Source organism: Canis aureus, chromosome 4 (genome assembly GCF_053574225.1).
Source record: "Canis aureus isolate CA01 chromosome 4, VMU_Caureus_v.1.0, whole genome shotgun sequence".
NCBI classification, from domain to species: domain Eukaryota; kingdom Metazoa; phylum Chordata; class Mammalia; order Carnivora; family Canidae; genus Canis; species Canis aureus.
Genome location: NC_135614.1, coordinates 43,556,812 through 43,569,462, shown reverse-complemented (window position 1 = coordinate 43,569,462; position 12,651 = coordinate 43,556,812). Strand labels below are relative to the sequence as shown.

General features: G+C 45.7%; 1 long non-coding RNA gene across 4 annotated transcripts in view; it reads left to right on the top strand.

Moving 5' to 3' along the window:
- The first annotated feature begins 788 nt into the window (after positions 1–788).
- Positions 789–12,651, top strand: part of LOC144312646 (uncharacterized) — a 40,284-nt gene continuing 28,421 nt past the window's right edge. For all 4 annotated transcript variants that reach the window (XR_013378179.1, XR_013378180.1, XR_013378181.1 and 1 more), the window contains exons 1-2: positions 789–984; positions 11,787–11,857. This is a non-coding gene — a long non-coding RNA (uncharacterized LOC144312646). The remainder of the gene's footprint in view (positions 985–11,786; positions 11,858–12,651) is intronic.

The window sequence follows — 12,651 nt, the reverse complement described above, 5'->3', positions numbered from 1 at the left end:
GCACATTACACTAATGTGCCCTTCCTTTATTTCCTCTGCAAAAGTCATCATTAAACCAATGGTACATATTAAAATAGATATGTCCCAGAACATTAAATAGAGAAAACAGTTTACAGAAGTCACTCCCTACATGTTGAACTAACCTGACTTCAAATGTGGTGGGATAAACTCTTAAGGAGGTTCATAGATGCTTACCTTTAGAGTAACAGACCTCTGGAAAGGCCACAGAGAGCATACTAGTTATGGCCTTCGGGCTGGATCACCTGTAGCTGAATCCTCGTCCTACCATGTGTAGCTGTGTGACTTTGAGCAAATCACTTAACCTCTCTAAGCTTTAGTTTCCTCATGAAACACAGAACACAATCCTCATGCCACAGAGATCTGGTAATGATGAAATGAGACAATGCCTGGGAGACATTTAGCCTGATGCCTAGTATGTAGCAAGCCCTTGATAAATAGTGGCTATTACTGGTAGTACTGTGCTCCAGCCTAGCCCATCCTAGGCCCTTGGTGCCCACAGTCAGCCCACGTGATAGTATGCCTAGAGGAGGGACCAGGGAAGAGGGGAGGAGGAGGAGGAGGTATCTGCCCCTGGGGCCTCACAGCCTCGATTTTTTCCTGGCCTACCTATACTGTTCAACTTCACTCTGCAGACTTTCATTCCTCTGGCAACCCAGCTCCAGGCCCCAGGGGTACTGGGGACAAAGCCTAGAGTCAACAACCATTTCAGTGGTGTCATAGTCTCTTATACCTCCAAGTTCCAGGATTCTAGAAGCCAGGAAAGAATTTCAGCCTCAAAACTGGAGCCAGCTCACCTTGTAGCCTGAGCCCTGGTGAGGTCCGTCCCTGTATCCCTCCCAGGGTGTCCTGAACTACCTGGAATCCTGAACCAGCCAGTGTGATTCCCACCTCTGAACCTCTGCATGTTCATCCCTACCACCTGATGCTCCCAGTCCCCCGAAATGGGACTTTATTATTTCCCAGGTAAGCCAGCTGAGTCCCAGAAAGGTTTGGCCACCAGCCTCAGGGCCCACGGTCCTTAGGTGATGTCCTATCTCTTCCACCAAAATAGTAATTAAACAACTCTGGAGAGCCCCAGTATGCCAGGTGTGCAGAGCTTCACTTTTTCTTTCTCATTAAATGACGCAACTCTTATGAAACTGGTTTCATTTGCTCCAACTTAAGAATGAGAAAGCCTATGTGTTCAGTAACTTACCTGAGAGCACCTAGTATCAGGGAGCAGAAATGGCCTGCAACCCTAGCCCCTCAGGACCTAAGCCTGTGCCCTGCACTGCCTCCCTATTCCTGGAGAAATACCGTTGACTGGCATCATGAATTGAGGGCACGCTCTTTTGGAGTAAAACATTCAAGAATTAGGATCTCAGGAGGAGCCCTAAGGAAGGTGGGCTTCCCTGGCCAGCTCCTCCTCCCCATCAATCCTGTTGTCGTCAGTAGAGGGTAGTAAGATTCTGAAGCCAGAGAGACCTGGAACAACCAGAGTTCTCACAGTCTCCTGTGCTGCTCGTCACCATCCCAGCCACCCAGGGAGGGTACACTCAGAGCCAAGGGCTCCTGTACCCAGGTATCAGCCCTAAGGGCCCCAGACCACCTGATCACCTGGTGAGGAAGCTCCAATCCTAAGATGCACCAGCTTTCTGAGTTCATATCCCAACAACACTACTTGTCAGCTGTGAGCCCTTGGGCAAGTGACTTAAACTCTCTCTGCCTCAGCTTCCTCCTCTGTGAAAAAGAAATAATAAGAGTATCATTGTTGTGATAGTATATGAGAAAGTAAGCAATCAAAAACAGCTTTTTTTAAAAAAAATATTTTATTTATTTATGAGAGACACACAGAGAGAGGCAGAGACACAGGCAGAGGGAGAAGCAGGCTCCTCACAGGGAGCCCGATGCGGGACTTGATCCCCCAATTCAGGATCACACCCTGAGCTGAAGGCAGACACTCAACCGCTGAGCCACCCAGGTGTCCTGCATTTTCTTCTTAAGGAAGCAGGAGCTGCAGCCAGGCAGTCAGAAGAAGGGACAGAGAAACAGGCCCAGGGCTGAGAGGGGGCAGCCAGTTTCAGCAAGCATCCCTGCCCAACAAGGGAGGGGCAGCTCCAGACTTGGAGGCCGCCCCTTCAGGCCTCCGAGCCAGTCCAGTGAGTGGGCCCCTCTGGGCCAGGTGCCTATTTTTATTATCAAGGCCACATTCCTGGGATTCCTTGGTGACCAGGCGCTTATTACAGGAGAATCAAAGCACCAAAGGAAAATACTCATTTGAGGCCAAGACCTGGATTTTTCATTTTCATAATTGGGTCTGCTGTTGGGTCTGCTGTCCCGGGGGTGCAGGCGGAAGAGCATTGCAGGACAAGGTCTCTCTATGGGAGCCCAGTCGCGCATGGGGGAGGGCGGGGCCAGTGTCCGCCCAGATCAGCAGGACTGCCCAGAAGGCCCTCCAGAGGTCATGGTGTCCACCCCCTGCCTCCTAGCCTCACTCATCAGCACCTAAGCAAGAGGGTCAGATGTCTGCCGGAGTGAGGAAAATCATTGCAGAAGGGCTAGGAGACTTGCAAAATCTCCTCCAGATCCACACAAGCTAGCCAGCTATCTTACCTAATGGTTCTCAGCTAGGGGGTTCTCAGTGTGTGATCCACCCCCCCCCCCCCGGGGGACATTTGGAAATATCTGGAGACATTTTTGGTTGCCACAACTTGGGGTGTAGAAGAAGGAATGAATGCTAGTAGCCAAAGGTGCTTTTAAACATCCTACAAGGTACAAGATAGGCCCAAACAACAAAGAATGACCGAGCCCCAAATGACAATAGTGTCAAGGTGAGAAACCTAGACAAAATCCCTTCCTCTGCTGCTCTTGCCTACTTTTTCCCAATTAGAGTTTGTGGGAGATGTAATAAAGGGATGGGGGGCAGACACCCCCAGTGTGTCCTTTGGGAAGGGGAAAAGTGTGGGGTGGGGCATAAAGATCCTATACACTACTCACTGGGTGCAAGGGGAAAATAACAGGATTTTGAAGCCCAGCAGATCAGGATCCACGTGTGGGCTCCCATCCATGGCTGTGCAGCCCTGGGCAAGCCACTTCATGGGTCATCTGTGAAATGAGATCATCATTTGCACCACAGAGGGTGGAGGTGAGAATGAGAAGTTATGATGTCTGCAGGGTACCTACTGTATACCAGCTATGTGGAAGGTTCCCTGCACATGCTGGCCTCCTCCCACTCCCCACGCTCATCTTTACACTACCTTCCCCTCTGTACCCGCCTGCCCCATCACCTCCTGAGACCGTGCTCTGCCCCAGCCAAGTGGTGCCTCACTGCACCCCTGTTCAGCCAGCCCCTCCTTGGTGCCTTCCAGCTCCTGTCCCAGCCTCTCCAGACCCTCCCAGCACTGGGCTGCCCTCCCTCCAAGGAACACCTGCCACCCCCACCCTCTGCTCACCCTTTCAACCCAGCATGGATGACTGCCTTAGCCACTCTCTGGCTTCTGCAGGTGGCTCCTGGTTTTGGGGGGGGGGGTGCGGTGCATTGGAGAGTATGTGGTACATGTGAGTAGCACACATCTATAGACCAGGCAGGTTTGCGGATAGGTGTGTGAGCGTGTGTTTCTGTATCTTGTGTGCATGTGGCCTGAGACTCTGCCTCCTTTTTCTTGTGTTTTCTCCCAGCCACTGCAGGACACTTTATAATATGCTGGACTCGTTCCCCGTAGAGTGTCCTTTGGGGAGAGCTAGAGAAATGGATGTCTCTGGATTTCAGAGCAGTCTCCTTATTCCTTCTCCCCTGAGAAGGATGCCCAGAAACTCAGCTGCCATAGACAATTTCTTACCCCCTCCTTCCTTCCTCCTCTTCTGAGTACTGACTCTGGGCCAAGCCTTGTCCTAGACACCTGGAGAGATGAATCACACAAAGCTCCTGCTAAAAGTCAGCTAGGTGTGAGTGGGGAGCGCTCAGGGCTGCAGCTCAGCCAGGATGCACCAGCTCAGCAGTACACACTTTTGAAAGGTTGAAATATTCCTCAACAGTTGATAAGCACACTCTGCCCTGGGATCCTAAGGCCTTCTGATTCCCATGATCCAGAAAGTGAAGAGTTAACCCTTGGTCCCCCAGGGACCTTGCTCCTTGGTTGTGTCTGGCCTTCTTCCATCATCTCATTGGTTGGTGCTTCTGCCATAGCGATTATTAAATATTTTTAAACACTCCTGGGAGGCAGAAGCATTACTATGCTTGCAATTCACTAAGAACACCAACGGAAGTGTTAAGGGGGTCTGAACGCACTAAGGATGCAGCTAACTCTGTCTACAGGATTTTAGAGAAATCTTAAGGGGGGATGCCTGGGTGGCTCAGTGGTTGAGCACCTGCCTTCCGTTCAGGGTATGATCCCAGAGTCCTGGGATCGAGTCCCAGATTGGTCTCCCTGTGTCTCTGCCTCTCTTTCTTTTTTTTTTTTTTAAGATTTTATTTGTTTATTTATGAGAGACACAGAGAGAGGCAAAGACACAGGCAGAGGGAGAAGCAGGCTCCTCACAGGGAGCCTGATGTGGGACTCGATCCTCGGACCCGGGATCACGCCCTGAGCCAAAGGCAGATGCTCAACTGCTGAGCCCCCCAGGCATCCCTCTGCCTCTCTTTCTATCTCTGATGAATAAATAAATAAAATCTTTAAAAAAATAAAAATAAAGAAATCTTAAGGAGGAAAAAAAGGAGAATTCTTCTCCAGTGTTTTGAAGGATGAATAGAAGTCCACAAGAAGATGAGGAAAGAGAAAGGTTTATGAAGCACAAGGAACATGAAGTGCAAAGGTGGGGAGGTGCGCAACAGAATGCTTGGCGGAAGGCAACAGGTTCCTAAGAGTGGAAAATGCGGAGATAATTGTAAAGGACTTTGAATGCCGAGCTGAGAAACTGCAGCTACCTGGGCAGTCCCCAGGGCTCCGTGCTGTCTCTCAAGCCAAGGATGGGCTACATAGTTTGTGAGGCACAGTGCAAGCTGATCACAGAAGAACATTGTTCAAAAATTACTAAGAACATCAAGACAGTGACACCAGAGCATTAAACTAAGATCGGGGTCCTGGTAAGCCCTGGGGGACTGCATGAGTTGCAAGCCCACGAAGCTGGTGCTGCCCAAGGCCCGTGGTCTGAACAGCTGCCTGGTCTGGGATTCAGGAGATGATTGCTTGTGCCCACCGGGCCAGGTGAGGAAGCAGGAAATGTCTCTGCAAAAATTGTCCTGGCCTCCCTGGAGATTAGCCCCTTCCTTCGCAGCATATCAGCATATCGGGTTACCGCCCTAGATGCACTGTTTTCAGAGCCTTGATTAACCAGGGGGGTTTGTGCAGCACTGTTTCTTTGTGCGCTAATTCCTCAACTGCTGACCCTGCCGCTGTATAAACACACCGGGCAGGTGCCTGGAGGACCTGAAAGTCTGCTTCTGGTAAGTGCTGGCTCCAGACCCTGCTCAGTGGCTTGGGATGGTGCTCCAAGCCCTCCCAGGCTTCATCTTACATGGGGCCTGGCTGGAGAGTTCAGGGGCCTCATGGCCACCCACGCTAGGAAACTAGTAGCCCCACAACTTTGTCAAAGTCACCGGTCTCAGGCCTTATTGTACCTTCCCAGAGATGAGATAAGCCACCAGATGGGAGAAGAAATGGGCAGGGGTCTAACTGTCCTTTTGATGCAAATAGAGGCTGAAATCAGAAGCTCCTCTTCTTGAGGCTAATAGATTCATTTGGTTAAAAGTTTAGAAGCATTTCACCACAACCTCTGTCCCCAGCAACCTGCCCCCAATATTTGCATATGTTTTGAATGAAAATTGTCAGGACCATGCAAACTAGACAGCTAAATGCATCTTATCAGATGGCTGTCAGGGAATCTTGGGAGAAAAGGCTAGAAACACAAGTGCGGCTGAGGCCTTTGTGTGGGTCTGGGCCTGGGTGATAGCATCTGCCCTCGCCCTGGCTGATAAGCCACCTTCTCCATTTCACAGAGCCACCTGCTTGTGGTGCGACCTGGGAGAAAGATAAGGGACTCTATGCCCCTCCTATTTCCAGTGGGGTCAAGTCTAAGGAGGCTGCCCCTAAGGAGCATTTCCATCCGTTGATCCACTACTCTATTAATGGTAAATTACTCTTTCCAATTATTTCATCCTTCACTCTGTGAATCTTTCAACTGATTTACAGAGAATTCCTACCTTTAAAGAAAAAAATCTGAAAGAAAATACATTGATTTTTTATTAATCCTATCACATGCACTGTCCAAATTCTTTTGCAGAAAAAAAATATAAGTGTATAAAGCAAAAGAAAGAAAAAGAAAAGAAAGAAAGAAAGAAAGAAAGAAAGAAAGAAAGAAAGAAAGAAGAAAGGAAGGAAGGAAGGAAGGAAGGAAGGAAGGAAGGAAGGAAGGAAGGATACATGCTCCCAAAGCTTCCATCATTCTGCAGCCCAGAGGGTTGTCACCATTAGCTTTCAGGCTGTGTGTTCTTTCCAGACTCACTCCGCACATCCATACACACAGAACTCTGTGTTCCTGGCCTGTAGGGGAGCAGAACTGTTCCTCACATTCCCTAGCTCTTGCCCGCGAATTGCCAGTGCCCCTCTCAGGCTCTAATGACTCCCAAAAGCTTCCTGCTCCCAGCATTTCTGCATATACCCTGGGCAGAGGAAGTTGGCAGGACTTTACCTGAGCTTCTTCCTCCTACCAGGATGGTGGTAGGCCCAGGGTGTGTAGAGATGAGCAAGTAGCATGGGCAACCATATAAGCCCTGCCTCACAGCCTCCTGGGGTTTGGCCCAGAAAGGGCCTCCCTCCAACCCTCTGATTTCCAGGCTGGGGTTTGCATTTTGCTTTCCAAAGACCCCTGTACCACTTAGCACTGTCCACTGCCCTTCCAGAGCTTACTTCTTCCTGCTACCTGCAATTCCCAAGTTCTCTTTAACGAGCTTAAATTGCTTTTGTAAAATGGGGAAACATAATAAACTTATTTTCGACAAAAGTGATATAGCAAGTACGACATGCCCAGTGCTGGGGCGAGCATTACATGAGAGGTAATAGATGTAGAAGAAAATTCTTCAGGGACACCTGGGTGGCTCAGTGGTTGAGCGTCTGCCTTTGGCTCGGCATGATCCCGGAGTTCCAGGATCAAGTCTCACATCGGGCTCTCTGCATGGAGCCTGCTTCTCCTTCTGCCTGTGTCTCTGCCTCTCTCTCTGTGTGTGTCTCTCATGAATGAATAAATAAAATCTTAAAAAAAAATTCTGCAAATCTACTTACCCAGAAAGACAATCTACTTTCATTTCAAACTGTTTAATATATTCAAGGGTTAGGACATTAAGGATGAGAGAGCCTGTGTGTGGTCTAGAGGACAGTTCTCCAGGGGCAAGATTGTTTAGGATTCTTACATGGTTAGGAGAAGCTTCCCAGGGCTTCAATGATACGACTCAGAGAAGCTGCCCCCTGCCTTGGCCTGTGAGGCATGCACATCCCCTCTAATGAAAATGATAATACACTTGTATTATCACTATTTTACTTCGTAGAGGCATAGGCACATCCTGACAATGATGGTGTAGAAATGTGGTTGTAATGAGCCTAAGTGAGATGAGCCAGGCCTGACATGCAGCAAGCATTCAGAAAGCGATAGCTGTGATGTTTCTCTCTCCTTCGTCTTAAAAGACCTTTCCCCAGGGACTACAGCCCCCATTTCATAAAGGAGAGCCCTAAGCTCAGTGAGGTTCCCATCCAGCCACAGATCATAGCTGCTAGCAATGGCAGGGGGCTGAGGTTGGAACCAGGTTCCCTAAAAGCCAAGATGAGTTGGCATTGTAGATGTGCTGGAGTTTCTTGGCTAAACTAGGAAGTGGACATTACACCAGCTTTTCTTTAATTTCTGAGTTGCTTTGATAGGTTTGTTTCTATAGGTCGTTCATTATGCAGCATTTGCCAAAAAGTATCTTTCATCTGATTGCTATTTCAACCTTGTCCCTTGCTTTGGTTTGAGTGGGAATCCTCAGAACATGATTCTTTCCTAACTTTAGTACAGTCCTAAACACTCAGGCCTGCTAGCTTGCACTGAACTTTTTCCCCAAGTACTCCCTGTTCCCAGCTAGATCAAAGCCTAGTTTGTAGCCTAAATATTGAAATATGTCACCAGGGTGTGACATATCGCTCAATTTGTCTCAACCAAAGTCTCTGAATATTAGTTTGGGAGCAGCTAAAAACCCAATGTTTGTTTAGGTCTGAAGGCTTTTCACCTGTTTGGATCATCTGAATCTTCAAGAACTTTAATTTCTCTCTCCAGTGTAATTCAAAAATCTCTCTTCCTTTCAGAAGAAGGCACACACAGACATGATGGTGACATTTGACTGTATTCAACCCACAAGGCCCTTTAAATTTATTGAATGACTGGCCATCATTCAAAAACTGAGGGATTTCATATAACACACATTTTCTGCTTCAGTTTGAAAAAGATCTGAAAGATCTTGAAGATTTGGAAACATTAGATTGGTATTTTGAGCATCTGGGTAACAGCTGCTTCCTAAAGACAGACCTGTTTCCTGTAGAAACACCTGTTTCCCACCAGGGCCACTTATCTCATACTGGTTACCCACCAGGCCCTGCTGTAGTGCTGGATCCGGCTCTGCCACCTGCCTTGCCATGTGACTTAGGACAAATCACTCAAGCTTCTTAGGCCTTGTACACCTCATGTGATGTCTCAGAGTCACCTGGGTGGTATTATACTTTCCAGTCTCCAACTATTTGCATTGTGCAACTCATCCAGATCTCCCTTGGGAGAATGCAGTGCCCTGAGACCAAACACATTTCGTGTCACAGAGTTCTCTGATGTGGGGAGGGGAGTCATCTGTGACCACTATGTTGCTTGGATGCCTACATCCAGGCCTATTTTTTCCTCCTGGGCAGGAACCTTCATTTTCTTAATCCAAAATCTACCAGGACCAAGCTCTTCCAATGTAGCTCCAGTCTCAGAAGGATTAGATGGTTCTTCCCTTGCCTCTAGTCAGGCTATCAGACCCATTTTAGAAAAGACTTTTGGTTTTACAGAAAAAGAAGAAAGGATAGAAGGAAGGAAAGAAGGAAGGGAAAGGAAGGGAAGAGAAGGGAAGGAGGGAGGGAGAAAGAAAGAGACCATTTTAAGCAAAAATACTTTTTTTTGCAAAATTAACATAATTTATATCGCAAGAACAGCAAAAAGGCTTACCTACAACTCCATCACAACAAGAAATAAACTCTCTTTGATCTTTGTTCATATGCATATTAGAAATTGTACCATAGGAAAAAAAGAAATTTTACCATGAAAATAGTTATCACATGCCAAAAGCCTGTTAAGTGGATTGGGACTTTGCTGTTGTATCCAATGTCATCACCAAGCCCAAAATCATCTAGATTTGCTCCTATATTGTGCCCTAGGAATTTTATAGCTTTGAAATTTTACATTTAGTCCTATAACCCAGTTTGAGTTAATTCTTGTGAAAGGTATAAGACCTATGTCTAGATTCCATTGCCTGGATGTACTATGGTTTAAATCTTCTTAATAATCTTTCAAATAATGTATAGTCTTTCTAATAACATAGCATTCCTAATTATTTATGATCTTTCTGATTAAAAAAATCTTTCTAATTATTTATTGGCGTATCATATGCAAGCAGTTCTAAATTCTGTGGACACAGAATTCCTGTCTTCATAGAAGTTAGATTCCAGAGGTTCAAGTGAGTTCTAGAAAAGGCCTTTGAAAAAATAAAGATGTGGTCAACAATTTCATTGCTTCATTCTATGCTACAGGACAATGGTTTTCAAAGCGTGATCCAAGAACCCCTGGGGGTCCCTGCAGGGATCCGCAGGGTCAAAACTCTTTTAAAGATAACAGTAAGGCATTATTTGTCTTCCTTACTATGTTGACGTTTATGTACAGAAGTGATGGGGGATAAAACGCTAAGGCTCAGAGGGAATCAAGGTGGTAGTCCCACACTGCACTGTCAATCACTTGGAGGGAAAAAAGTTAGTTTCACTGGAGAACGCTCTTGATGCAGCAGTAAAAATCACTGCTTTTGCAAAATCTCAGCTCTGTAGTCCATATGCTCTTAATATTGTATGTAATGAAATACGAAGTGTGCCTAAAGCAGGAGCACTGCATTTGAAATTTGTCTGCATATAGTGGTTGATTCTAGGAAAAGTATGCTGTGTGCCACAATTTGAGTTGCAAGCTGAACTAGCCACTTTCTCCATGGCACACCATTTTTATCTGAAAGAACACATAACAACTGTGGTTACTCAGTCTTGAGCACTTGACAGACATTTTCCTGAAAACAAAGTGAAGTAAATCTGTCAATTCAAGAAAGCCTGACCAGATTGGATGTATTAATAAAATTTGAGTTTTTATGAAAAAAAAAAAAAGAATTTTGGAAAATTTGTAGGTACCATAGCGAGCATGACAACTTTCCGGATCTTAAAGACTCCTGATGAGATTGGTGATATTATTGCCAATTTCAGAAAATCTGTTATACAAGAACATGTTTCATAATAACCCAGCAGAGCATCACTCATATTTTCTAAAATAATTCAAGATAAAAACAAACTGAATGCAGAAGAAGGTATAAGAATTCAGTTGCTGTCTAGGAAGCCAGACATTAAAGAGATTTATAAAAACATAAAGCAGTATTATCTTTTTCAAAATGGTTTGGTTTTGAAAAATATAGTGTTTTTTCCATAAAACATTTTGTCTTTATGTGTATTGTGTTTTTTTCGTATAACTGATATGTAAATATTTTTCAGTTTTGCTTATTGTTATTTCTAATACAAGTAACTGTGTATTGATGTAATTCACTTAAACAGAAGCTATTTGGGTTTTCTCAATAATTTCTAAGACTACAAAGTGGTCTCAAACCAAAAACTTTGAGAAGCAAAGGAAGGAGACCTGGGTGAATACACCCCAGCCACACCTGGCACCCTTTCAGGACTGCTAATCCCTGGTTTAGGCTGTGTTTAGGGATACTGGGGGTCCATTAGATACAGTCCTGGCTAGAAATGGATGGTACATTCAGAAGGGGTAATTGAGGAGAATTTAATGAAGAAACTACTTACTAAAGTGTGAACATGGCCAAGGGAAATCCAGAAGGGAGGAGAACACACTTGCACTGCCAATCACATGACGCCATTGCTAACATGGGACCAACAGGTCACCAGAACCAAGCCTGATCTGTAGTTGTGAGAGACACCTACAGAGTAGCAGCTATGCCTTCCGTGGAGAAGCATAGGGAAGAAACTGGAGAAACAAATACCTTGACCTCTCTCTCCTGTGACCTTTAAATCTTTATTTGGTGTCCTCAGTTGTCTGGCCCCATCCAGAAGCCAGAGGGAAAATGGGCCTGGTGGTGCAGTCTGTGGAGGCGAGCCTCCCAGGGCTCGGAGAAGGGTGGACAAACAGAGAATACTACAGACTGAATTGTGTCTCTGCAAAATTTGTATGTTGGAGATCTAACCTTCAAGTGATGGTATTTGGAGATGGCTTTGGGAGGTAACTAGGTTTAGATGAGGTCATGAGGGTGGAGCCCCCATAATGGGATGAGTGCCCTGATAAGAAGAGACGCCAAGGCTTTCTATCCGCCACGCGAGGACTCAAAGAGGAAATGGTCATTTGCAAGCCAGACCAAGGGCTCTCATCAGAGCCTGACCATGCTGGCTCTCTGATCTTGGACATCCAGGTCCAGAACTATGAGAAATAACTTTCTGCAATTTAAGCCAACCTGTCTATGGTATTTTGTGTCCTAGCAGGCTGAACAGACTGATAAAGAAAGTGAAGTTGGTGGAGAAGAGGCCTTCAGAGAACATCTAGCACAAAGGTGAGGTGTTAGAGGCCCCTTCTCTGGCAAGCACTTCCCCCAGTCTCTGAAACTACCTCCAGGTGAATGACTGGCTGAAGGGCAAAAAACCACCGTGATAGTACTAATAACAAAAGCTGACATTTCTAAAGCTCTGACTCATTTAATCTTATTGTCACACTATCTCATTTAATCTTCACAATGATCCATGAAACAGGAACAACTTTTAGCCCTACTTCAATGATAAGGACACTGAGACTCAAATTGTCCCAGATCAGGAGTCCAGCTCCAAATCAAGGCTTTTTGACTCCAAACCTGGTGCTTCTTGTTTGTTTGTTTGATATTTTGTTTTAGGACTTTATTTTCTTAAAGCAATTTTAGGTTCACACCAAAATTAAGAGAGAGATATCAAGGTTTCCCATGTATCCCCTACACCCCAATACCCACAGCTTCTTCTGTTATCCACATTCCCCACCAGAGTGGGATATTTATTACAATTGATGAACTTGCACTGACAGATCCTCAAGAGTCCACGGTTCACACTATGGTTCACTCTTGGTGGTGTACATTCTATGGGTCTAGATAAATGGATGATGATACATATTCATCATCATAGTGTCACCCAGAATATTTTCCCTGCCCTAAAAATCCTCTGTGCCCCTCCTATTCATCTCTCCCTCTCTCCAATCTTAGAAAATACGAATCTTTTTACTGTCTCCATATTTTTGCCTTTTCCAGAATGTTATATAATTCACCTCATATGATATGTAGTCTTTTCAGATTAGTAATAGGCATTTAAGGTTTCTCCATGTCTT